Source organism: Nicotiana sylvestris, chromosome 12 (genome assembly GCF_000393655.2).
Source record: "Nicotiana sylvestris chromosome 12, ASM39365v2, whole genome shotgun sequence".
NCBI lineage: Eukaryota > Viridiplantae > Streptophyta > Magnoliopsida > Solanales > Solanaceae > Nicotiana > Nicotiana sylvestris.
In genome coordinates, this window is record NC_091068.1 from 85,887,168 (window position 1) to 85,912,533 (window position 25,366).

A 25,366-nucleotide genomic window follows, 5' to 3' on the forward strand; every position below is an offset into this window, starting at 1 on the left:
AGACTTCGGGATGGACCGTTTAGCAAAAATCCACGGCCCTACCCAAAGTAGATAATACGCTAGTCGCTTTAGGCGCGCCTTTAATAATTTAATTTCCTTAAACTGGGGTGCACATTGATGTGGCCCAAATTCCAAATCTCAATAGAGTCAAAATGTGTCGACGACCACGGGTACATTGATTGTAACGCGGTTCGGGATATATTTTCACAACGTTGCAATTCCTTGTAGAAAATAATAATAACAATTATGAAAGCGGTAAAAAGTTAAAATTTGCACATAAGTTCATATTTGTATAAAATCAGATAATCAAGCCGAATATAACAGTTGAGCGACCGTGCTAGAACCACGGAATTCGGGAATGCCTAACACCTTCTCCCGGGTTAACAGAATTCCTTATCCGGATTTCTGGTACGCAGACTGTAATATGGAGTCATTCGTTTTCTCGATTCGGGATTAAAATTGGTGACTTGGGACACCCTAAATCTCCCAAGTGGCGACTCTAAAATAAATAAACAAATCTCGTTTCGATTGTCCTTTAATTGGAAAAAACTCCCTTGTACCCTCTCGGGGCGGAAAAAGGAGGTGTGACAGGGACTATGGATGTGGGATTCCGGTAGCTCCCCATTGTCTATTTACATTTTGGGACTACGGATATAGGATTCTAGTACCCTGCACAGTTATATGGAACTATGGGAATGCACCCGGTAGATTTTCCCAGTACTGGGTATTTACATTTGTGACTATAGAACGGGATTCTGGTAGATCCCCGCGCACTATGAGTTGGACTATAGGATGGGATCCCGGGAGATCCATTGGATATGTATATTTGGGACTACAGGACGGTACCCTGGGAGATCCCCGATTTTTATTTGGTGCTGGACCTTATTTCATTTCTGTGTTTATCTTGTCTCTATAATAGTTGTTGTTGCCCTTTATATCTTGTGTTACTTTTCTTGTTGCACTTATTTATACTGTTTTGTTCTATAATGTTGAACTTTATATTTTATTTAACCTCAGTAGGGCCCTGACCTTCCTCGTTACTACCCGACCAAGGTTAGGCTTGGCACTTATTGAGTATCACTGTGGTGTACTCATGCCCTTTCTGTGCATGTTTTTCATATGAAGATCTGGGTACCTTGACTCAGACTTACCATCCTTGAGGCGAGGTGACCCTTCAGAGACTTCGAGGTATATCTGCTGCGTCCGCAGACCGAGTAGTCTCTCTCTCTCTATTTTCCTTTGTAGTTACAACCCTTCTGTATTTACTTGTTTTAGACTATCCTGGAGTTAGAGCACTATGTAATATCCTTAGCTTGTGATTCATGGATTTCCGGGTTTTGGGAGAGATATATATATTGGATTTCAGATTTATATTTTGTATGCCGAGTGGCACTTTTAAAACGATATTTTATTACATTATTTCTGTTTTGAATTGTATTATTCCGCAAATTGGTTTATCTTCCGCGTTTTAGGCTTACTTAGTCGTAGGGACTAAGTGCCGTCACGATGGCTAACTTTTTCCCATATCCTATATACATATATACGCGTATATAATGCTGTCTGAGTCATGGATAAATGCACATGTAAATGAATGCAATGCATGAGAAGTACGTTAATAAAACTTCTCGGAATGTCATAAGACCATTATACCTCTGATTAATATCATGAAATAAACTTTTTTCAACTTATGTATTTTTCTGAGACCCATGAACAAAAGATGTAATAATAAGACATATGGGAATTCAAGAGCATAGGCACCTCTAATACTTCTATGAATAGAGCTATTTATGAAAGTTGTGCGTTTGCTCGTTTCATTTGTATCATTTGGATCATGCCAAAAAGAAAGAAGGGATAGCCTTAACATACTTGCATGATATCTTCCTTATTACTCAACCAAGCTCGACACAATGTCTTGCATCTACAATAAGTGAAATGATATTGTCGTTAATATATAATGTCGTACCATCGTATTTGGCTAGTCGTATGGCTTAAGGAAAATCGGGCAGAACCTCCCCTATTTTTAATACATCCCAAAGACCACTAAGGGTCATCAACATCCAAACAATAACAACTATAATCAACAATAGCAACAATAACAATGCAATCCAATATGAGTTTCTCCGATTATCTTAACAATCATACTGAGCGACAAGCTCCTTTTTATTCATAACAAGATATGAATTGAATCCAATTCTTATTTTATAAATTAGTTTACAACCTTCAGAACATCATACTTATATGTACCATATTATTTCTAGTTTAAAACATCCATAAAATGCCCTCCAAAACAACCCCATACGTCTAGCACCTTAATTTTTACCGTCAATCACTTATTTTTCATATTTTCTTCTTCAATCAACTTAATTAACACCTAAACAAGCTTAACAACAATAGCCACAACATTATAAAATTATTTCTCACAATTTCCAGCCACTACAAACCATATATTTAGCCGCAAAACAGCCCAATCAAAGAGACAATCATATCTCATGTTCTTTCAAGTGTTATCTTATGGTTTTTCACTCAAACAACACAACCAACACAAGATTAGCCTTAGGCACAATCAAGTAGATGTTATACATACCTTGGACAACATCTACAACTTGAAACCCTATATCAACTTAGCTCACAATAGCCCTCAATCACACCACAACATCATAGAAGTATTCTCTTGTAGTCTTTAACACCTTTGATGATGATTTGAGTTGATTTTCCTTTAGATTGGTTCTTGGGATCTTGGACCAGCTCTTAGAGAGAATTGAGAGTGTTTTGGTGTAAGTTTTCTGTTTATAATGACGAGATATACAAGGGAGAAGATAACTTATAAGCCCACCGCCTCAATTCTCCAAGTAGGTGGGTAAGCTTCCTGCTTGGAAGTTTGAGCGGTGCAAATTCGGACACTTGTATCTCTCTAAGCCGACATTATATTGACAAACGGTTTGCAGCATTGAAAACTAGACACATAGGGCTCTAATTTCATATAAATATCTCCATGTAACTCTCAATATATTGGGAAAAAATTGTGTCGCAACTGGCCTATAAAACTGCTAGTTTCTCCGAAGTGCGGCGATGTGACTTGGCAACCCTACTATATAAATTCATATTTCTCTATCCCGATATCGTATGAATAAGTGGTTTGAACCATTTGAAACTATGTTCTAAGACCTTCATTTTGGTATATAATATGTCCCCCAAACAACCTCATATAACACATGAAATATATTACTCAAAATGCTTCATTACAAGGCAAATCCTTAGTCAGTCTTTCCGCAACTTAAATCCGATTTTTCCCAAACTTTATATTTCATATCCAAACATCATATATAGTCATATTGACTTTAAACTCATTTAAATCATGATTAATAAGTCTCATATTCATCTTAACTTTCTTAAGACTTCAGTAAACCTTTCTTATCCTTGTAGAAGGATTTCGTCCTTTTTTGAGTTTACATTAGATAATACTATAATGACAGTGACGTCTGAAGCATGGGGTGTAACAATATTAAATCACTTTATATACTTTCAAAGAAGATCTCATTTCCGAGCTTATATCAATTGACTTATGACATACTTTCACGTACAAAAACATGGGGTGTAACAAAAATGGTATAATTCTATGTAACAAAACAATCAGCCGTTTTGTGTATTTGAGCCTTGTTTCCCCTTTTGATTCTTCACACATGTGTATTTATGGTTTTATGACTTGCGGGGTTGGTTAATTTCATTCTGGAAAGGTTTTTGGTTGATCTGGACCATTTGGTTGTTGGTTTAGAAGCCTAAGTAGGATATGATGATCGAAGTTTGACTTTTATGAAATGATACTGGAATGGTATTTTGATACCTCCAATAGGTTTGTACCATAATTTTGGACTTGAGCATATTTTCAAAATTGAATTCGGAGGTCCCTAGGTTGATTTGACTTGTTTTGCCCAAAGTTGATAATTTAAGGTTTAGAAGTTTCCTTAAATTTGGTTGTATGTTGACTTTGATGCTATGGGATTTAGAATTTTGTTTTGGGACTTGGAATCAGTCTGTTTTTCTATTTGAAATGTGTCTGTAAAATTTAGTGTAATTCAAAGTTGGTTTGATAGGATTAGGACGCTTGGTTGCAATTCTAGAGATTTTTGAGTTTTCTTTTTAAATTTATGTGTTTTGATGTTCGATTCGTGGTTTTAGATGTTTTTATATCGCGAGCAAGTTTGTATGATATTTTTAGACTTGTGTAGATGTTCGATTTGGAGCTCCGAGGGCTCGGGTGAGTTTCAAACATATTTCAAAATGTTTTGGACTCAATTACAGGTTGTTGGCGTGTTGGGGCCTCAGGTGTCGCAATTGCGAGCACCAGCATCGCAATTGCGATCATAGCAGTGGTGCCTTAGGTATCGCATTTGAGATACCTTGATCGTATTTACGAAGAGTAGGCTAGACAGGGGTTGTAGCGACCCCGCCAGTCGTTTTGAGAGTATTAGTCCTGATTTCCTACTTATTGCTCCTTTTGTTTTATAATGTGGTTATTTGACTTGTCGGGATGCTTGGTTTTGGGCTCGGGAGAGTTTTAGAGTGAATGAGACGCATAATCCCTAAGTTTGAAGTTTAAGTTGTAAGAGTTGACCATAAGTTGACTTGTGTGAAGACGACTCTGGAAGTGCGCTTTTTTTGTCAAAATAAATTTTTTATTCAACCAAGTAAAGATTTATACACAACAACTCTTTTGGACTCAAGAGTTAGTTCTCTAGGAAAATTAAAATTATACTATAATTTATCTATGCTGGGTAACAATTCAATCTATCTAATATACTCTTCCATTTACAATTTCTCTGCCCTTTAACATGTAACTGTTTAACTATTTCCTTCACTCTCTGCCTAGCCTCTTGCTTCCTTTGTTGAAATCTTCTTGCGTTTCTCTCTGCCCATATATGATAGACAGTTGCTGCAAAGAAAAATCCTAGAATATGATCCCTTGGTCTATTGTTGATTCTGCTTGTTACCCAAGTGACTTCTTTCTACCAAGTGCCATGTTCCTTCTTATTCCCAACCAGCCTAGTAGAGTATTCTACACCTGATGTGAATAAGGACAATAAAATAGGATATGCTCCAAGGTTTCCTCTATGTCAGATGCACACAGTACATACTCTTTTTCAACCTGTATTCCCCATCTCTCTAACCTGTCAACAGTAGATAGCCTGTGCTGGATTGCTAACCAGCGAATGAATTGATGTATGGGAATGATATTTTTCACCAATACTATTTTCTTCCAATCTACTTTCTGAAACTAAGGAGTGAAGAATTGATATGCTTTCTTAATGCTGAACTTTCCCTGTATTTCAAAGCTTTTTAACAGTACCTCTGGGTTCCCATAATTCACTAGTCAGCTCCTTGCTTCCAATATCTTCCTAACTAGCCAACAACTTTGGTTAGGAAATAGGAAATTATATTAAATCTCTCTGCTTTATATAGAAGTAGTGAATCCATTTTACCCATAGATTATCCTTTTTCTGAGTAACAACCCATAATAGCTTACAGATTGCTGATTTGTTCCTCTATAGAAGTCTAGAATATTTAATCCTCCAGCAAACCTAGGCATGCCCAGTTTTTCCCAAACTACTAGAGCTTTTCTGGAAACCTCATTTGTACATGTCCATAGGAATGTTCTGCATACATCTCTTACCATATTGGTGATCTTTTTTGGAAGTAGAAAGATTTGAGTCCAGTAAGTCTGCATCTCAAATAGGATACTTTTAATCAGTTGCAGTTTCGCACTGTAAGATAGGAATTTAGTAGACCAGCATCTAGTCTTCGCAATCATCTTTTCTACTAGAGGCAGACATTGGTGTATTGTGAGCTTCCTTGAAGATAGTGGTACTCCTAGATATCTGGATGGCATTTCCTCAGCAGAGAAGCACATCTCCTGAATGATCTGGTGTTTGAATTCACTGGACACCCCTGCTACATAGAATGAACTTTTATCCATATTGGCTTTAAGCCCAGAAACCTCAGAGAAGTGATTGAATATGCCTGTAACATGAACTAGATGGAGATTCTATCTGCCCTGCAGAACATTAGCAAATCATCCACAAAACAAATGTGTACTAGGAGCCCGTTTGGATTAGCTGTAAAAAAGTGACTTTTAAGCATTAGTGCTGGAACTTATTTTATAAAAAAACAGTTACGTGTTTGGATAAAAGCACTGAATCTGAAAAAAGTTGTTGAAGTGTTTGATAAACAAGTGCTGATAAACATTTTTTCTATTAAAATGATTGAAATATCCTTAAAATCTGTTAACACTATAAACAAGCTGATTACTACAAGATTTTTAATTCTAAATTGATTCAACTAAAAAATAATTTATATTTCAATTCACTTTCTGGTAAAATGATTAAAATTGACCTTAAAGCAATTAACACAAAAAATATGCTTATTACTGCTAAATTCCTAATTTGAAACTAACTCAAATACAAACCAATTTGTGTGTCTTAATTCATTGTAAGTTAAATTGACTAGATAATGTTATTTTTAGTAAATATAAATTATTTATTAAATTACATATAATGATAATAATTTGACTAAAGTTTGAAAGTAAAAAAAATAGATACTTAAATAGTGCAAAGTATAAATATCATGAGCAACAATATCATAAATAATCCTCCAATAGTAGAAACTGAAAACTCCTTCCAGGGTATAATCAATAGGAACGAAAAAAGGTACTGCAGCAAACATGTAATGAAAATTTCAAGGTGATTTATCTTCTTTTTTTTTTTCTCTCTGTATTTTGTGGTTGAATACGTAAATAATTTTTTTTTGCACACAACAAAGCTGAAAACTTTCAATATTTTTAGAGCAACAAATTAAATAACAATAACCAGACGTAATACATGCTCCTTAAATCAAAACCATTTTGTTTCTGGTGTGAGTGAGAGAAATATTGGGAAAGATGAGTGATGAAGGGTTTGGGTATGGAGAAAGAAAAACTATGGTGCTACGAACAAAGACAATGGTAATGGCACGAAGGGAAAGAGAATTGGCGTCAGGACTTTAATTAGTAACGGAAGGGTATTTTTGGATTTATAAAAAAATATGAGGGATAAGAATGTAAAGTACTTGGTCAAACATAAAAAGCTTTTAAGCCAAAAAGCAATAAGTCGGGGGTGTTCGACTTATGGCTTTTGGCTTATTTTGGCTTAAAAGTCAAGTGCTTTTAAGTACTTTTTGTGTTTGTCAAACACTAAAATAAGCTAAAAAATACTTTTAAGCTGGTTGACCACCTTTTAAGCCAATTCAAACACCCTCTAAGTCCAACTTTGAGCATCTGGGATGGTAGTTGAAATCAGGGTTTTGTTTCAAGTTCTTCAGGGATCTGTTCAAGTACTCCATAGCCAGGACAAATAAGTAAGGGGACATTGGATCCCCTTGCCTTAGTCCTTTTTTTTTCCTGAAACCTTATGGTAAATCCACCATTAATCAATAGTGAGTAGCTGACAATTGTAACACAAGCCATTATCCAGTTGACCATCTTCAAAGGGAAGCTAAATTCAAGCAGCACCATTGTCACGATCCCAAAACCGACCCGATCGTGATGGCACTCATTGCGAAACTAGGCCAGCCAACCCATTTCCAAAATAATCTATATTTCATTTAAAACTAAAGTAAACCTATTTTTCAACTGAAATCTGATAAAAAGATACAAAGTCAAAATCAAACAAAGCGGAAAATACAAGCCCGACCGCAGGTGTCACTAAGTCATGAGTCATGCTACAATAGTTCCAAAATAAGACAAGATCAAATAGTCTGAAAATAGCAACAAAGTACTAATATACAGTACCGAGTGCTCAATTACTCGGTACTGTATATGGATATCCGGCCCAGGGAATATCCATCCAGGAATATATATACACATCACTGACCGCATTCATCCAGTACCGAGGAAGGCCATTCTAGCCCTATGGAGAAGATCCATCTCCAGGGATAAATACTTTGGACAAGATCCATGTTCAGGGAAGATCCATCTCTCAATATCATCAATTACGCTCACTGGGGGTGTAAAGACTCCGGAGAGGCTCCTTTCAGCCCAAGCGCTATAACAAGCCAACGAAGGCATAATCAATATCCCATTGCGACATGCATCCCGATCCTATATAGCCACTCAATATCAGGCTCTCGGCCTCACTCAGTCATCACTCTCCAGTCTCACACACACGGGCTCAAAATGTCATGATACTAGCCCGAACAATGATATGATGTGCCAAATAAAAATAATCGAGACTGAGGCATGATATAATATGCATGAACAGAACTGAGTACAGAATATCAATGAAGCTAATAATATAATAGCAAGAAACGACCTCTCGGGTCTCAATAGTATCGGTGTGAGGCCTTAACATGATAATTAGTGTGATTTACAGCTCATTAACTTAATCACATAATCACAACACAGATATCAGCAAGAAAGAGTCACTAAGCGGTTCCATGGAATGATCCAGGCCGCAATTCTCATGGTGCATGCCCACACGCCCGTCACTTGGCATTTACGTCTCCTCAATAGTAATCATAGAAAACATAGTTCGGGTTTCGAACCCTCAGAACCAAGTTTGGAAGCGTTACTTACCTCAAGCCAAGCCAAAACTCTAGCCCGCGATGCCCTTGCCTCTCGATTCGGCCTCCAAATGCTCCGAGTCTAACCAAAATCACTATCATACCATTAATACATGCTAAAGGAACAAAGCCCAAGCGAAAATAATCAAATTGGCTCAAAAATCCCGAAATTGGCCAAACCCGACCCCCGGAACCACGTCTTGAAATTCCATAAAAATCACATAACAAGAATCTTTATTCTCCCACGAGTTCATACATACCAAGAACATTAAAATCGGGCCTCAAATGGCCTCTCAAATCACCAATTTCAAGCCCTAATTTCTCAAGTTTTCACCCTTAAATCCCACAAATTTTATGCTTAATCAACTGAAAATCACTATAGAATCGAGTTTTGGGTTCAAGAAACTTACCTCAATGAAAACCCCCTTGATTCCCTCTTAAAAACCCTCCAAAAAGCTCCAAGTCCGAATAGGAATGGTGGAAATAAACCAAATTTTGTGAAGTCCACCATATATACTTTCTGCCCAGGCATCTCGCACCTGCGACCCATTTCTCCGCATCTGCAACTTCCACTTAATCCACCAGAACCGCTTCTGCGGTCACCCTACCGCACCTGCGGTCTCGCAGATGCGCTCCACCTTCTGCACCTGCGGTTCCTGCTCTTCTCAGCCTTGGCCGCACCTGCGATCCTTCCTTCACATCTGCGGTCTCGCACATGCGGGCCCCACTCTGCATGTGCGGTTATGATAGAACCAACAGCTTTAGCTGTATTCCCAAATTTCCAAACTCTCTAATAACCATCTGAAATCATCCCGAGGCCCTCGGGACCTCACCCAAACACGCCAACAAGTCACATGCCATTATTCAAACCTATTCCAACCATCAGAACACTCAAAACAACATCGAAACACCAAATCGACCTCGGATTCAAGCCTAAGAACTTGAAAACTTTCAATTTCCGCAACCAATCCAATAACCTATCAAACCTCATCTGAACGATCTGAAATTTTGCACCCACGTCACAATTGACACAACGAACCTACTTTAGTTTCTGAAATTTCATTCTGACCCCGATATCAAGATTTCCACTGCAGACCAAAAAGTGTCAAATTTTCAATTTTGCCAATTCAAGCCTAAATCTATCACAGATCTCCAAATTACATTTCGAATACGCTCCTGAGCCCAAAATCACCTAGTGAAGCTATTCGAACCATCAGAATTCACATCCGAGAACTTCTACACATAAGTCAACATCGCATTGACTTTTCCAACTTAAACTTCCAAATAAGAGACTAAGTGTCTCATTTCACTCCATGACCACTCCGAACACAATACAACCAATACAATATGATGAAATATAGTTGAACAACACACAAGGAAGAAAAATTTGGGAAACAGAGCGGTAACTCATGAAACGACCGGCCCGGTCGTTACATCCTCCCCCTCTTAAACAAACATTCGTCCTCGAACAAGTCAAGAAACATACCTGAAGCTTCAATAGGTGAGGATATCTGCTCCGCATCTACCCGCTCTGTCTCCCAGGTAGCCTCCTCTTTGGGTCGACCTCTCCACTGCACTTTCACTGAAGCTATATTCTTTGATCTCAACTTTCGAATCTGATGCTCCAAAATGGCCACTAGCTCCACATCATAAGTCAAATCACCGTCTAACTGAACCGTGCTGAAATCCAAAACATGAGACGGATCGCCAATATACTTCCGGAGCATAGAAACATGAAATACCGGATGCACAGTCGACAGGCTAGGTGGCAAAGCCTCCTCCCCAATCCTTAGAAGCACCTCAAAAGGCCCAATGAACCAAGGACTCAATTTACCCTTCTTTCCAAATCTCATAACATCGTTCATGGGTGAAACCTTTAGCAAAATCTTCTCCCCAATCATATAAGACACATCACGAACCTTCTTGTCAGCATAACTCTTTTGTCCTAACTGCACTGTACGAAGCGGCTCCTGAATCACCATCACTTTGTCCAAAGCATCTTGTACCAAGTCTGCACCCAAAAACCTAGCCTTGCCCAGCTCAAACCAACCAACTGGAGATCTGCACCGTCTCCCATATAAAGCCTCATATGGAGCCATCTGAATACTCGACTGATAACTGTTGTTACATGCAAACTCCGCGAGCGATAGAAACTGATCCCATGAACCCCCAAAATCAATGACACAAGCGCGCAACATGTCCTTCAATATCTAAATAGTGCACTCGGACTGACCGTCCGTTTGAGGGTGAAAAGTTGTGCTCAACTCAACCTGAGTACTCAACTCTCGCTGCACGGCTCTCCAAAACTGTGAAGTTAACTGAGTACCTCTATCTGAAATGATGGAAACTAGGACACCATGCAAGCGAACAATCTCCTGGATATAAATCTCTACTAACCACTCTGAAAAATAGGTAGTACACACAGGAATGAAGTGCACGAACTTGGTCAACCGATCCACAATCACCCAAATAGCACCGAACTTCTTCAAAGTCCGTGGGAGTCCAATTACAAAATCCATGGTGATCCGCTCCCAATTCCACTCTGGAATATCTAACCGCTGAAGCAAGCCACCCGGTCTCTGATGCTCATATTTCACCTGCTAACAATTGAGACACCGAGCTACAAATCCCACAATATCCTTCTTCATTCTTCTCCACCAATAATGCTATCTCAAATACTGATACATCTTCGTGGCACCCGGATGGATAGAATACCGCGAGCTATGGGCCTCCTCAAGAATCAACTCCCAAAGCCCATCAACATTAGGCACACATATCCGGCCCTACATCCTCAATACTCTATCATCACCAATAGTCACATCTCTGGCATCGTCGTGCTGAACTCTATCCTTAAGGACAAGCAAATGAGGATCATCATACTGGCGCTCTCTGATGCGATCAAATAAGGAAGACCGAGAAACTACACAAGCTAAGACCCGACTGGGATCCAAAATATCCAACCTTACAAATCGATTAGCCAAGGCCTGAACATCAACTGCAAGAGGTCTCTCCCCAATAGGAATATGCACCAAACTGCCCATACTCACTGCCTTCCTACTCAAGGCATCGGCCACTACATTGGCCTTCCCCGGGTGATACAATATAATAATATCATAGTCCTTTAGCAACTCCAACCATCTCCGCTGCCTCAAGTTGAGATCCTTTTGCTTGAACAAGTGCTGGAGGCTACGATAATTAGTAAACACCTCACAAGGCATACCATACAGATAATAACTCCAAATCTTCAATGTGTGAACAATGACAGCCAACTCTAGATCATGAACAGGGTAGTTCTTCTCATAGGTCTTCAATTGACGAGAAGCATAAGCAATCACTCTATCCTCCAGCATTAACACACACCCGATACCAACCCTCGAAGCATCACAATACACTGTATATGAACCTGAAGCTGATGGAAAAACTAACACTGGAGTTGTGGTCAAGGCAGTCTTGAGCTTCTGAAAGCTCACCTCACACTCATCTGACCACCTAAATGGAGCAACCTTTTAAGTTAATTTGGTCAAGGGTGATGTAATAGATGAAAATCCATGAACGAACCAACGGTAATAACCCGCTAAACCAAGAAAGTTGTGAATTTCTATGGTTGTGGACGGTCTGGGCCAACTCTAAACCACCTTTATCTTCTTCAGATCATCCTGAATACCCTCACTGGACACCACGTGCCCCAAAAAAGCCACTTAATTGAGCCAAAACTCACACTTGGAGAACTTTCAATAATGTTTCTCCTCCCTTAACTGCTCTACTACCACTCTCAAATGCTCTGCGTGCTCCTCCTGACTACGCGAGTACACCAGAATATCATCAATGAATAAAATGACAAACGAGTCGAGATAAGGCTGAAACACGTTATTCATCAGATGCATAAGCGTTGTTGGACATTGGTCAGCACAAAAGACATCACAAGGAACTCATAATGACTATATCAGGTCCTGAAAGCTATTTTAAGAATATCCGAGTCCCTGATCTTCAACTGGTGATACCCTGAACGGAGATCAATCTTGGAGAACACTCTCGCTCCTTGAAGCTGGTCAAATAAATCATCAATACGAGGCAAAGGATACTTGTTCTTGATTGTAACTTTGTTCAACTGCCTATAATCAATGTGCATCCTCATAGTGCCATCCTTCTTCTTCACAAATAGAACTGGCGCACCCCAAGGAGACATACTAGGCCGAATAAACCCCTTATTAAGGAGTTTCTGAAGTTGCTCCTTCAACTCCTTCAACTCTGCTAGTGCCATACGATACAGTGGAATAGAAATAGGCTGAGTGCCCAGTACCAGATCAATACCAAAGTCAATATCCTTGTCCGATGGCATGCTCGGCAGATCTGTAGGAAACACAGCCAGAAAGTCACTTACTATCAGGACTGAATCAATACTAGGAGTCTCTACACTGACATCCCTCACAAAAGCCAAGTAAGAAAGACAACCTTTTCCAACCATCCGCTGGGCCTTCAAAATTGAGATCACCCTACTAGGAACAAAATCAGTCAAACCTCGCCACTCAATCCGCGACACACCCGACATAGCCAATGTCACTGTCTTAGCATGACAGTCCAAAATAGCACGACACGGAGATAACCAATCCATGCCCAATAACACATCAAAAGCGACCATACAAAGCAACAGAAGGCCCACTCGGGTCTCCAAACCCCTAATAGTATGAAACAAGAGACTCACGGGGCGTATCCAAATAGCGATCAAAATATGATGACACATATGAAAAAGTGGAACCGGGATCAAATAATACAGAGGCATCTTTGTGGCAGACTGAGACAATACCTATAATTACAGCATCTGAATCAATAACATCTGGTCTGGCTGGGAGGGCATAAAAAGGGGCCTGACCACCACCTGATCGACCTCCCCCTCTAGGGAAACCCCTAGTTGAGTGACCTTTACCCCGAGCTGACAAAGCGGGTGGGGAAGTAACTGGTGCTGAAGTCAAAGGCTGACTCCTCTGCTGAGATGAACCTCCCGCAAGACGGGGACAAAACCTCTTGATATGACCCAAATCTCAACACTCGAAGCAACCTCTCCCAACAAATGGAGGTGGGGACTGAAGGGAGCCCTGAGCACCGGGATAACCACTAAAAGAACCAGGCAGACGAACCTTGAACTAATGGTTCATGAGTCGAACTCTAAGCTGGAAGGGCACTGAGAGATGAGTGGCCCTGATGTGAGCTGTGAGAACCATGGCCCGATGATCCACCACGGTGACCCGAATGAGCTGGTTGAGCTTGTCTAAATGGATGGCCTCTGCCGTGCTGAAACTGACCTCCCAAAGGAACACTACCAAAACTACTAGAACCCTGAGGCCTCTTGGCATCCCTCTCAACTTGCTCCTAGTGGCGAACTGACACAATCTCTCTGGCAATGTCAACCACCTCCTCAAAAGAAGTGCCAAATACCCTCTCCCTGGTAAGAAAAATTCGTAGCTGATAAGTGAGGCCATCGACAAACCTCCTAATCATCTCCCTATCCATGGGAACTATCCAGATAGTATGACGAGCCAACTCGGAGAACCTCATCTCATATTGCGTTACAGTCATGTCCTCTTGATGCAACTACTCGAACTACCTGCGCAGCTCCTCCCTGCGGTAATGCGGTACATACTTCTCGAGGAAGAGAATGGAGAACTGATGCCAGGTAAGGGGCACTGCACCAACAGGGCTACGCCTCTCATAAGCCTCCCACCAAGTAAAGGAAGCTCCAGAAAACTGAAAAGTAGTAAATAAGACCCCACTGGTCTCTAGAATACCCACTGTACGTAGCATCTCCTGACACTTGTCTAAGAAACCCTGGGCATCCTCACCCTGTACACCATTGAAAGTCAGAGGCTGAAGTCTACCAAACCTCTCCAATCGACGTTGCTCGTCATTAGGCATAACTGGAGCCACATAATCCTGAGTAGGTACAGCCGGCTGGGCTGGTGATCCCTCCGGTGTCTGCAGTCCCTGAACAACCTGCTCGAGTGTACGGGCGGTGGGAGTTTGAGTGCCTCCCCTGGCATAAGAAGTAGCTGTTGTAGTAGAAACTGCGACCGCCTGAGCAAGGCTAGTGCACACGGTCAAGATCTAAGCCAAGTTCTCCTGAAGACCCGGAATAACAATAGGCACAGTCGGTGCCTGAGCTGGTCTTGCTGGAGTATCCGCAACGGGGACCTTATCATGAATTGGGGCGGCTGGTAGATCTGCAGGTGTTGTCTTAGCTGTTGTGCGGGCTACACCCATATCCCTACCGCGTCCTCGGCCTCTGGCCTCAACTGGTGGTACTGGTGGTCATCTGCCCTGACCAGTAGCACGTGTCCTCACCATCTGGGAGAGAATATTTTTTTAGTATTTATTTTAAATAAGATTATTTTATTCACGCGCATTTTCTACGTGATTGGCACACATTTTGTGCACATTACCTATCTCACTGCCACATAAGCATAGTCAATGGTCAAAGTATTTTATTAGTATTCATTCCTTCAAGTTAAAGTGTTCAAATGGGAAAATTATAAGTTTGTTTACCGGCTTGACAACCGGATGCAAGTTTAAGTGGCCAGGAGGCCTTTTTACCTATTTAAAATATAAAAGGTAAAGGATAAAATAGAATTATAAAGTAATAAGTTAGTGCATAATTAGAAAAAAATAGGAAACAATCCCACCATACCAAATCAGTTGTTTCAAAAAATGGGACTTTTCATTGTTTCAGAATAATGGATTTAACAATACAATGCAACCAATTTTAACTAAACAATCAAAACAAACATCGTTCTGGGAAAATGATACAATAAGATACAATGGGTAACAACCATCCAAACAAGTTGTTAAGTTACTTATAAGAACTTAATTAAAGTTATTATTAATTGTTCTATATTCAGTTGTCAATTTTATCCTTACATGCCTTAATTGAAGTCTTTATTACATATTCGAGTTACCATTGTCAAAGTTACTCTTATATTCATTTACTTGTAGATGTTGTTACATGACATTCTTTCCATTGTTGAGTTATTCTCATGCATTTAGTCGTAGTTGCTATCTCATGCTATCTCTTTCATTGTAAAGCTCATGTTACGTACTTGAATTGGAAGTTGTCATTTCACGGGAATACCTTCATTGTTAAGTTATTGAGGTGGTAGTTGTAAAAGCTATTAACACACTGTAGTTGTCGTGTTGATTATTGGGACATCCTTCCTTGTTGAGTTGTTTCTCATTTATTTTGTTGTTATTGAGATTCTTGTACATATTGTGGTTGAGTCGTAGGCTATGTGTTGTCATAACATTGTTATTGTTGATTTGAATATGTTGTGGCATATGGTCACATATGATGCAAGTTGATTATTTTGTTGTGATATTGATATGCATGTGGTGATATAAGGGTGGGTATTAAAACACATGCGGTGAGATATGGTGGGATTTATACGCGCGTTGCTAGTACGGAAATTACTTGAAGTCACAAAGTGAGATAAGGGGGCTAAAACGTGTGTATCTATTTTGAAAAAATATTTTTAAAATAATTGTAAGGCTCGTGTGGTGATATAAGGAAGATTGTGGTTGTAAATGGTGAAATGTGGATATGAGGTGTGGTGCCTCGATTGTGATTCTTGTTATACAATTTTATGTTGAAAAGGCTTGTTGATTCTAACAATTATTGTCTTCCCATCATTGGTTATACTTATATTCTGACTCTATTTGATGACTTGTTGTTCTTATCATATGTTCCTTATTTATTGTCTGTTATCGCTTTAATTTCCATTGTTAGTCTTATATCATCATTCTGTTCATTGCCATTTGTTTTCTTTACTTTCCGTTATTAGATTATGCTAATATTTTATTTAGGTTTTCTATGTCTAGTAGGTGTTTTGACATGGCCTCATCACTACTCTACCGAGGTTAGGTTTAATACTTACTGGGTACAGTTGTGGTGTATTCATGCTACGCTTTTACACATTTTGTGCAGGCCCGGGTACTTCAGCTCGTGCTGGCTGCTAGTGATTGGACTAGATATTCTGGAGACTTCAAGGTATACCTGCTCTACTACTGTCTTTTCTACTATTTATTTTCGCATCAAACGGTATTGTATTTGGAGACTTCTAATGTACTTTTTAGAGATTATGACTCAGTTCCACCAATTTTGAAAATTATTTGGTTGTTGTAATGTTTGAGTTTATTATGATTGTTTACCAGTTTAATATGATATCTCCATCATTATTTATGCCAATTCTCAATGTATGTTAGGCTTACCTAGTCTTAGAGACTAGGTGTCATCACGTCATCCTAAGGTGGGAATTTGGGGTCGTGACATTCTGGTAAGGTTTGATGCAGAAGTAGGAAAGAATAATGTACTCCAATGAGGTATCTACCACTTCGACAACAAGTCGTTCTGTTACAACCCATATTCACGTATGTTAGTTCATACCGTAAGTTAGTCAACGTAAATCCGAAAATAGATTATCTTTGAGATGATAAGAAGTTAATCCTATTGGTCTTAAATGATACAAGGGTGTATAAGGGGGGTTAACAAGCATTAGAAGTTAAATGAATCAAGGATGTTATAACCCGTAATTTTGGGTAAACCTAGAGGTGCTTAATATACTCAAGAGGTCGTGTTTTAAGGTATTTTAATCATATAATATCCGTATCATAAGTCTTGAAGTCAAACGAGTTATGAAACAAAAGTCGACAAAAGTTGGCGCAACTTACATTCATAATTTTACTTATACTTTAGGTCAAATGTTACTAAGCTTTTCTCCCAATTTACTAGGAATTATGGGGTGATCTATCCACAAAATTGAAGATCTATGAGTGTAGTTTCCAACACATTAAACCATTCGTCTATACGATCTCGGAGTAGAGAGATATTCATTTTTGCGAGACTACGCCAAGCACCTCTCTATGGGGCTCACATAGGCGGTTTAAGACATATGGATATATATAAAAGAGGTCTCAACCCCGTTTTAAGTCATTTTTTCAGTGTATTCAGACCTTAAAACTCTAAAAATATCCTCTCAAGTTTCTCTCATGATCCAAGACCCAAACAAAGGGCAAACAACACAAATCAAGTGTCGGAAATCCGGTGGCGCTAGTAAGTTTCTTGTTCTTCTTGTTGTTGCTCATTTTTGTGTTATTCCAGCTCAGTGGGAGGTTTTTTTAAGTGGTTTATGTTCTGTAAATACTCCCTCAAGTTTTTAATATCAATCCTAGGTGATTTCAAGTCTTCTAAAGTGATTCTAGTGCCGAAAACCCCTAATTGATTGCTAGTTTCACTTCCTTGTTCTTGTGGCAACATTGGAGGGATATTTCATGGAAGATTAAGGTAAAACTGGAGTTGTTCTTCTGTTTAAAGTTAGGGAACCTCTTGCTATACATGTATTTAAGATTATCCAAGTTGTGGCTAAGTCGTTGAAGCTAGAACTTGTGAAATATATATCGAAAGGCTTGGTAGTAGTGTTGTTGGTTAGTGGACTATTTTGGGAAGCTCAATATGATTATTATTGATGTTGTTTGGGTTGTTTGATGATTGTTTTGACTTGTGGGAAGTCATATAAATAGGGAAGGTGATGTCCATTTCCTCGTAAAATAGGTTGTGGTAGATACATAATAGTTACGATGCCTAAATGATAACGATAGTGTCATTTCTCTTATTGTAGACTAAGGAGTCGTGAAATTTGCATAGCTTGAGGTTGGGAAGTATATACAAGGTATCTGAGGCTATCCCTTTCATTCTTTGCACGACTCCGATTGTACATAATGTAATGAACGAGCTTCCAAAGATACTCTACTCTTAGAATCTAGCACTACTTGCATTGTTTCCCTTCTTATGGAGCGATTGATGTTGATGTTGCTTCTCTTATTCTTATGTTATCAATGTAGTTGGTACTTCCTGATTCTTATAAGATTCATGATGAAGAGTTAGTCCTAATAATGTATACAAAGGATGTCGACCTTACATCACTCTGAAAGGTTCAGAATATTATTCTAATGAGTCCAGCATGCATTATATATATGTATTTATTTTACTCTACCGAGCCACACTATAGATAGCCGGGTACGACACCTATTGTGCAACCACTGATCAGGTGGATTTTAACAAGCTCCACGTGGCTAGGTACAATTTTACCGAGCCTTATGATGATCGGGTATGTTTTTACCGAGCCTATTATGGTCGGGTACGATATGATGATGATGATGATGCCTACAGAGGCATATGTTTTAAAATTTTATGTATATATATGTATGTATCATGCATTTCATGTCAGTAGCCCTCAGAGGTACCCAGATGTTACATGTTGTATATTCTCTATCCCTGTTTACATTACTGCTCGTACTTATGATTTTCTACCTTACATACTCAGTACTTTATTCATACTGACGTCCTTTTTATTTGTGGATGCTATATGTCGTGTTGCAGGTCCTGATAGACGGGTAGACGCGGCTCCTCCACCATAGTAGATTGTCCAGTTCAGCGGTTATTAGCGAGATCCCTTCTCCGGACTTGTTGTGGTCTTGGTATGCATTTTTGTTATAGATATTATGGGTATGTCAGGGCCTTGTTCCGGCAATTTTGCAGCACTTATGTTCCTTTAGAGGCTCATAGACAGGTGTCGACTCATGTATAGTTTGGTATGTCTTGTCAACTAATTTTTGTTGTATAGTCTTCCATGACAGTGTGGTAGCTCGTACTTTATATATAGTTTCTTGGTTGTCTGATCATCCCATGTTATGTATGTCCATGCCATTACCTTTCATTGTTGGTTGTTCATGATCCATGTCTACTATTTATATTGATCTTATCGGCCCTTAAAGATAATAAGGAAGGTTAGATAAAATGTACATTGGTGCTCGGTAAATATGGCCCAGGTGCTAGTCATGACCCTCCAGTTTGGGTTGTGACACGTTCATTGTTAAATCATGGAGTATTGATATGGAATTCACAAAAGAGGAATTGCAAACGGTACCTATATAGATCAAATTACATGGGCTTGATCTCACGTAGTGGAGTCTGAAAGGGCTTAGTAAGATAGGGAGTTTGGTAGAGAAGCCATTAATAGTGGAACACAATATTGAAAAAAGGTGAGACTTAATTTTGCTAGGCTGCTAGTAAAAGTTAAATTGGACTCCAAGTTACCAAATATAATTTTAATCTGGAATGAGGAAGAGTTGATTACATAGCAAAAGATATAGTATGACTGGAAGTCAGTTCTATGCAAATTTTGTCATAGGTATGCACATTCAGATGAAAAGTGTAGGAAAAAGAAAGCTCCAAAACCAGTGGTGCCAAAAGAGCAAGGGCACATTTTGATCAAGCTATAGAAGAGAACAAGGGTGTTAAGCAACAAGAAGGTATAGAGAAAGCAAAAGGTAAGAAATAGGTGGAAGTTAGTGAAACAATAAGAGTATGAGGTAATGGACAGAGCAAAACCAAATAGACAGATAAAGCCACTACATCATAGTTGAGATGAGTCACCCTTGTGAATAGACATTCAGCAAGACATAACCTGCAACTAGCAAAGTAAAATTCGGTATTGGTATTACAAAATACTTTCCAAGCTTTGGGAAAAGATGAACCTAGAGGACAACAGCAGGTAAACCATGACAGAAATGAGGGAGGATGGGATTTTCTCCCTTTAGCTAATGGTTAATATACTAGCATAGAATGTCAGGGGTCTCAATGCCTCTAAAAATAAGAGGTCAAACTCCTTTGTAATGAACAAAATGTTGGCTTAGTAGGAATGTTGGAAACCAAAGTGAAATAAAGTAGACTTGATAATATAGTAAATAGTATGTTTGGCAGTATATTACCAATTTAGAACAACATCAAAATGGTAGAGTTTGTATTGTTTGGAGGCCATATATTTATCATGTTATAGATTTATCAAAGTCAGCCCAAGCAATAACATGTAAGGTAATTTGTATAGCTAAATAACCTTGCTTCTATATAACTTTTGTGTATGCTTATAACTACAAAAATGAAAGTAGAGAACTATGGGACTATTTAGAAAGACAGAGAGTAGTATGTAATGGCTCTTGGATGGTATTAAGAAATTTTAACTTAGTCTGTGATATGAAAGATAGAAGAGGTGGGAATCCAGTCACACTTTATGAGGTACTAGAATTTAAGGACTGCGTTGAAGATTGTGATTTCATTGAGCTTCCAGATCATACAATACATATACTTAGAATGACAAGCAAGGTTTCTCTAAAATAGATTGTTTTTTTTTTAAAATAATGAATGGATAGATAAAATGGCTCCTCTTGTTTTAACTATCTACCAGAAGGGTTGAGTGATCATTGTCCAGTGAAAATAGCATCACTAAATGGCCCTCCAAGGACTAGGAAACTATTTTAATTAGCAATGTTTGGACAAGCCATCCTTAGTTCTTAGAAAGGGTGAAGAATGTGTACGGTACAGACATTATGGGCTGCAAGATGCTACAAGTTGTTAAAAACTTAAAACTTCTGAAGAAGAGTTTAAAAGAGCTAAACGGTCAGCATTTTAGGAATATTATAGCAGAAGCTGAAGAGAATAGAGATAGGTTATTTCAATTCAAAAGGCCTTACAAGATTATCCTTTGAAACACCGATTGCAATAGGCAGAACAAGTGAAATATCATGAGTTCAGGATAACACTTGGTGATGACAACACTAAGTCTTTTTCCTCAGTAATAAAATATAGAAAATTGCAGCAGACTATTGTCCAACTAAAGGACAATCAGAATATCATTCAGAATGATTCAGGAGCTATTGCAAATATCTTTGTAGAGTATTATGAAGATATGTTGGGTAAGAGAGAGTCTTCACGATGCAAGGGAAATATAGGGGTGCTAAAAATACACATTAATAGTGTAGCAACAGGTAAAACTACTACAAAAATACGATGTAAAATATGTGAAGAGTGCCATATTTGGGATAGATAGTAATAAAAGTCAGGGCCAGATGGCTATGGAAGTGGCTTCTACAAAGCTGCTTCGGCTGTAATTGGTCAGGATAATTTCAGCAGTAATTTTGTAGTTCTTTGACAATGGAAAGTTGTTGACACAAATTAATTCTACAATGATAGCACTCATTTTCCAAAGCGAAATTTCTTGTTAATACCAGTCAATACAGACATGTCTTATGTTGCAATGTTGTGTACAAATGTATCTCAAAAATAATTTACAAGAGACTCAAGAAAGCTATTGGGTACATAGTTGCTGAAAACCAAGTAGCTTTTATTAAAGAAAAATCTCTAGTACATAATGTCTTAATATGTCATGATCTGCTTCGGCATTAAAATAGGAAAATTTTGCCTAGATGTTTGATGAAAATTGATCTTAGGAAAGCCTATGATATGGTCAACTGAGGATTTATGGAAGAAGCTCTAAGAGAATTTGGGTTTCCTGATAAGTTTGTGCTTCTAGTAACGATATGTATATCTGCTCCAAAGTTTTCTATAAAGTTCAGTGGAGTGGGGCATGGATATTTTGATGGCAAGAGAGGCATTGTACAAGGTGACCCAATCTCACCCCTGTTGTTTGTTCTTGCAATAGAGTACTTATCCAGAGTTCTTAAAAGATGATCCATCTACCCGACTTTAAATTCCACCCAATACGTAAGGTGCTCAGACTTACTCACTTAATATTTGTTGAGGGTCTATCTATCACGATCCAAAACTTAACATGTCGTAATGGCGCATAATATGGTACTAGGGAAGCCGACAACTCAAATATTTCCGGCACTTTTAAATAAAAAATGAACTAAAACAGGTTTAAATGATTAAAGCTCTCATAAACTGAATAAAAGATTGAAACTCAATACGGAAGTTCCCAAAATCAGGCTGTTACTGAGTACATGAGTGTCTATATAACATAAGTCTGAAATACTGCCTAAGAAAAACTATAATAAATACATAAAGCTAAAAAATAGGGAAGGAGAGTCAATGTCTGCGGATGTCGGGCAGCTACCTCGAAATCTCCGAATGACTAAGCTGCTCAGATAATCAGCACCCGCCGTGTCCGAAAATGCCTGGATCTGCACACGAAGTGCAGGGTGTAGTGTGAGTAAAACTAACTTAATAAGTAACAAGACTAACTATTGGGCCAAAAGTAATGATGAGCTTCACGGGTATAGTTCAATTACAGAATTACAGTACAGGAAAGTAGGCATGTTTTCAAGTTCAACAGTTAAATCCAAAACAATTAAATCATGTTAAGTTCAATTGAAATAGGATTTGGCACATCTCAGTAACTATATGATAGTTATATATGCCAATTGAAGTACAAACAGTAATGAAATCATGTGCATACTCTCGGAGTATCAATCACTCAGTCCTTCCATTTACTCCAACCTCGCAGTCACTCATTCCTCACAGTCACTAAATCTTCTCAGTCGCTCGGCACTCGTACTCGCACTCGGTAGGTACCTGCACTCACTGTGGATGTGTAGACTCTGGAGGGACGATTCCAGCCTAAGTGCTATAATAAGCCAATCATAGCATGAATCAAATAAATGTGATGCGGTGTGAACTCACTCCCATAAATATCCTCACAATCAGGCCCTAGACCTCACTCAGTCATCAATCTCTCCAGTCTCTCAGGCTCTCAAGAATCATGATAATTAGCCCAAACAATGATGATATAATGCATCAATAAAGGACAATAGAGACTGAGATATAATATGCAAGTAAAAACTATGATTGGGTACAAAATGGCAATTTAGCAAATAATTCAACATGTAACACGACCTCTGTGGGTCCCTATAGTACCAACACATAGTCTAAGCATGATTTCTAACATGACAGCAGCTCTATTTCTCTAACATATGGTGGAAACACAGGTACCAACAAGATTAATCAACTATATAGTTCCATGAAATCGACCAAGTCACAATTCTTAAGATGCACACCCACACGTCCGTCACCTAGTATGTGTATCACCTCAACACCAACCACATAACATGTAATTCTAGGTTTCATACCCTCAAAACCAAGCTTAGAAGTGTTACTTACCTCAAACTGTACAAATCCCTACTCTGACAAGCCCTTACCTCGCGAAACGGCCTTCAAATGCCTCGAATCTATCCATAAATAGTTCGATACAATCAACAAGAGCTAAAGGGATCAATTCCATTAGAAAATACTAAGTCCTTAATCAAAGTCAAAAAATCAACTCAAAAGTCAACCTCCGGGCCCACGTCTCGGAATCCAATAAACGTCATAAAATTCGAACTCATATTCAACCACGAGTCCACACATACCAAAATTATTCAAATCTGATATCGAAATCTTGACCAAATCCCCAAATTTTTCAACCCAGATACTCTTTGCGAACACGGGACTTCCATTGCAAACGCGAAGAAGGAAATTGGACACCAAAAATCTGCAGTTTCAGCCATCTTTTAAGTCCAAATTCCAATTCATTAACCATATGAAATCAACCCGAGGCCCCTGGGACCTCAACCAAACATACCAACAAGTCCTAAAATACAATACGAACTTAGTCGAACCTTCAAATCACATCAAAGATTGCTAAAACCACGAATCGCGCATCGATTCAAGCCTAATGAACTTTTGAACTTCTAACTTCTACATTCGATACCGAACCCCATCAAATCACGTTTGATTGACCTTAAATTTTTCACACGAGTTACAAATGACACAACAAATCTACTCCAACTCCCAGAACCCCAATCCGAGCCCGGTAACCACAAAGTCAACTCTCGATCAAACTTTTAAATTTTCAATGTTCACCATTTCAAGTCTAATTCAACTACGAACCTTCAAATCACAATTCGAACACACTTCTAAGTCCAAAATCACCCAACGAAGCTAACAAAAGCATCAAAACTCTATTCCGGATCCATTTACACACAAGTCAATATCCGGTCAACCTTTTTAACTTAAACTTCAACCTTAAGATTAAGTGTCTCAACTCATTCTGAAACCTCTCCGGAACCAAACTAACTACCTCATCAAGTCACATAGCAACTGATAAGTATAAAATGAGTAGTAAATGGGAGAACGGAGCTACAACTCTCAAAATAACCGGCGGGGTTGTTATACTATCGAAACCAACCTCTCTACCCCCACAACGTAGGGATAAGATCTGAATGCACACTACCCTCCCCAGATCCTACTTGTAGGATTATACTAGTTATTGTTATTTTTGTTAATCTTATGATCTTATGCAAAGGTGATATGTCATCAGTTAATATAGTAATGGAGGCACTAAAGCACTTCAGTAATGCTACTGGTTTGAAGGCAAACCTAGACAAATCTAGTATTTCTAGTTGATGTGGATGAAAAAACAAAGCAGATGCTTGATCATGCTGAAGACACACCCTAAAATGGGATATCTAACAGTCGTTCGCAATATATAATACGCAACAAGAGTCGGGGTCGAACCACAAGGATTTTAGTATGGTATTAAGGTAGACACTCAAGTAAGCAACTTAATGTATCTGAGATTAACTTTCAAACAGAGATGGTATAGTGAATTTATTAATTAAACTAAGGTATTTCTAAGGAACAATTCAACAAACACTTGATATGCGATAATTCAAAGAAGTTGCAACAAATGGAGAAAAGACTAGAGTTGTAGTACTAACTTAGGTATAAATCTAGTGGGTAGAATATAATATGCTTGCTAGATCGACGGGGTTGTTATGACTCATAAATCTCAAATGCTCACTCAATACCTCTCGATTAAAGAGTAACTATGCCCAATTTTGTTTTCTCAAGTCTAAATGGTTAGTTATAAGTGCATTTGATTATGAGCCCAAGTTGGATTAT